Genomic DNA, 3,328 nt, shown 5'->3' with positions numbered 1-3,328 from the left:
ACTACTTGATTTACTACTTGAAATTTACGGCAGCAAAGATCTAAATTCATATGGTAATTATCCCACGCCATGTAAAGGATGATGGGAAGATTGATTACCCTACGATCAGTTTGTAAATATTCTGGACAAAACTAATAAATGAAGGGTCAATTCAGTCCATAAATAATAGAGAATATCTTTTATTACACGAAAACCTACTTCACAATAACGTTTCAAGTAAAATAATTTATTCTCTTTTCTGAAAATGGTAGCATAAGAGAAAAACTAAAAGAACTATAACATTTACAAAAAGGGAAACCATAACAAAGTTGGAATTGTTTGTGATTTCTAAAAATCCCATTTAAGAAAATCTATTCCAAATAAAAATAAAAGCAAAACTCATTCCTAAGAAAAAACAAAAGAAAATCTCTAATTAAGTACCTAAATCACTTTACCCTTCTATTCATGATTCTCATTCCTATAGGTCACTGCTTGAAGAATAATACGGTCTGTAGACCCGGTATTTTCACGAATGTGTTGATGGACAATTGATTTGGTATATCCATCTTGTAAATCATTTTTTCTGATGGTGGTGATTTTTGATTTTGATGGTTCCGTAGCTGTATTTGAAAAGCCAATGTATGTCGGATAGTTATTTTCATCGCATATTTTCTCTGAATATCTCGCAGATTTTCTCTGCATAGATCCAATCTATACCTCGTATCCTTGCTTGATTTGAGAACCGCCACATTTCTGAAATAAAGTAAATTCAGATTATACAATTACACACACTGCAAGACACCGTATTCTGCTACACAACTCTACCCTAAAGACTCTTATGGACTATTGTTTAGTAGTTGATTGATAATCCTAATCTTGTCCAGCGAAGAAAATAATCAAAACTCATATTCAGCAATCATTATAAAATTCACAAAGACTTTTTCTTTTTGTTTTACATACCTCAATAACATATAACAATGGATCATCCACACAACCAATACTCTTTCAACTTGTCGAGTGCACTTTTTACCGATGCAAATCTCGCATAATAGTCACGAATAAAACCCCCAAAAAAGTCAAAATATTTACGGATCGTTGATAAAATCACCTGTTCTTACGCACCACCAGTTGTTAGACATCCTATATCATTTGTAGCATGTTGGTCTGCTACCACCTAATATCATTTTTATCACCATCTCTCCTTCACAGACTGCTATCACCAGCTACACGCTACTTGCTCGCTTCTGTCCATGCCACCAGCGAAGCAAAGTTTTTTTCTATTTGCATTCTACAAAACAACACCAAATTCTTGAATTGATTTGCAGTAGATTTCAGAAAAATAAACGTACAGTGGAATGAGAAAAACCAAAAATCTTAAAAATCAACAGAAATCAAAATATTTCTAATAAATTACATACCCGATAGCAGCAACGGGAAAAAAAGAAGCAACACCAGCTGGAGAGAAAAAGAAGAAGAAATCGATTACATTTTTTAGTGATACCTGCTAAAAAAATAGTAACAAACATCACATGACAAAAAAAATTGCTTCAAAACTAAAAATCAGATGACAAAACCGTAAAAGAAAATATATAAAAAAAAAAGTAAAGCGAGAACCGACACAAAACAGAAAGAGTACCATGCGCGAAAATATATTAGGAATCCCATTAGAATGATATTTGCATCTCCCAGGTTTCAAGGATACCTGCAAATTACCAGATTCTTTATATAAATTAGTTTTATTTATGGGAAGTGAGAAGCGGATTTGAAGATGCTGCTTGGCTTAGGCTCTAATAATTTATATAAAGACACTTCCCATAAATAAAAAGATTTTGTTTTGAAAAGAATATCTAAATATATTTGAGATTTTTTTATTTTTGGCTAGCTGTTCTTTTTCCCATATTGTGTACCTTGGATTTCATTTGGCAAGTTCAGGCTATAAAAATCAGTGGTTACCTAATTTATGTAATATTTTATTTCCATAACTTTTTTTTTTCATCCATTAATATATTATTTATTGGAATAAAGGAAGGAATTCATACAAAGCTTTTGGTTGGTAACCAGGCCACAAGCTGGATAGTTATTTTTGGATAGTTATATCTATTGGTTGGACTATTTTTTCCAATTTTGAGTATCTTCTAGACGTCCAAAAATCTATACTCATCGGATTCTATCTTACTCAAAAAATGCAACTTGCCTAAATTTCATTTTTCCTGATAAAGTTTACGAAACAACTTTCCTAATTTGTGGGGTTGAAAATCCTTTAGCCGTCTGTTTTTTTTTCTCTCTGCAAATTTTATTTTCTGGTGATTTTTACTCCTAATGATGTTGTATTATTTTTATATGTACAGGATTAACAAACCCTTTCGTAAACCCTCAAAAGAAGATTTCTTGACTCATGTGTGACATCCACAAATAAGGTATTTTCTTTTAATGATCAATATAAATTTTGTATTTTCTTTTAATAGCAACTGAAAGTGTAATGGCACTTAGTACGTCAAAAACTATAAAATATTCTAACAAAGTTTCTGCTGCAGGCCTGATAGAATCTCTCTCTGCAATGAGAATGGTTCCCTCTTCAAAAGAAGAGGGGCAAGATATTTCTAATAATCTTGCAGATAATCACATGGAGACTAACATTAAGAAAATTTAATGTGAATCTTTTGCTCATGTCTAGCGTTAATTTGTGGACTTGCATTTTGTTTTTGTATTTGGTTGTGGCGTCTCAAGTTTTTGTTGCTCTTGAGATACCCTGTCTTGCAAGTTAGTTTTAGCTTTAGTTTTTTTTTTTGGTACAATTATATGAGTGGTCTTTTTGTTTTTCAATCTAATTATATTTAAAGAAAAAAATACAGCTACAATTTTTATTTTCAAAAGAAAATGATGGATTTTCTTATGTGTGGAAGGGAAGAACAAAAAGACCACGCACACTGCCTCCCTCCAAAAGTCAATCACGAGTATGCAAATGCGGCACTGTACGAACCCAAATACATGCCCTTATACAAACTTAACCAATACTGTAGTTCCATTTTTTTCATAATTAATTAAATTTCCAACAAACATCGATGATACAAAACATTGAACAAACAACTAATTAAGCAGATATCATGGAAAGGATAAACAGCCCAACTAACCGCCAGAGCCGTAGATGATCCGGTTAACATACAAAAACAACTTAGCACCAGATGGAATCAAACTTAAATTATAACCTTGGTCCTCCACACGCTGAAAATATCATCAAGAATTGCAAAAAAGAAAGAATGACTTCATATTTTTATCACCGCAAAATCATTAAAACATAATAAAATAATAGATGAGAAGAATATGCACGTATGTACATATTACCAGCCAT

At 31.9% G+C, this 3,328-nt stretch overlaps 1 long non-coding RNA gene across 1 annotated transcript; it reads right to left on the bottom strand.

The window, feature by feature from the left end:
* Positions 1–305: 305 nt before the first annotated feature.
* On the bottom strand, positions 306–1,760 carry LOC113353304. Its single transcript, XR_003361196.1, has 4 exons — positions 1,616–1,760; positions 1,398–1,480; positions 940–1,267; positions 306–732 (listed from the first exon to the last, which is right to left on the bottom strand). It is a non-coding gene; the product is annotated as an uncharacterized LOC113353304 (long non-coding RNA).
* Positions 1,761–3,328: the final 1,568 nt, after the last annotated feature.

Source organism: Papaver somniferum, chromosome 2 (genome assembly GCF_003573695.1).
Source record: "Papaver somniferum cultivar HN1 chromosome 2, ASM357369v1, whole genome shotgun sequence".
Lineage (NCBI taxonomy): Eukaryota > Viridiplantae > Streptophyta > Magnoliopsida > Ranunculales > Papaveraceae > Papaver > Papaver somniferum.
The sequence above is the reverse complement of the archived record's forward strand: the minus strand, read 5'-3'. Positions and strand labels throughout refer to the sequence as shown.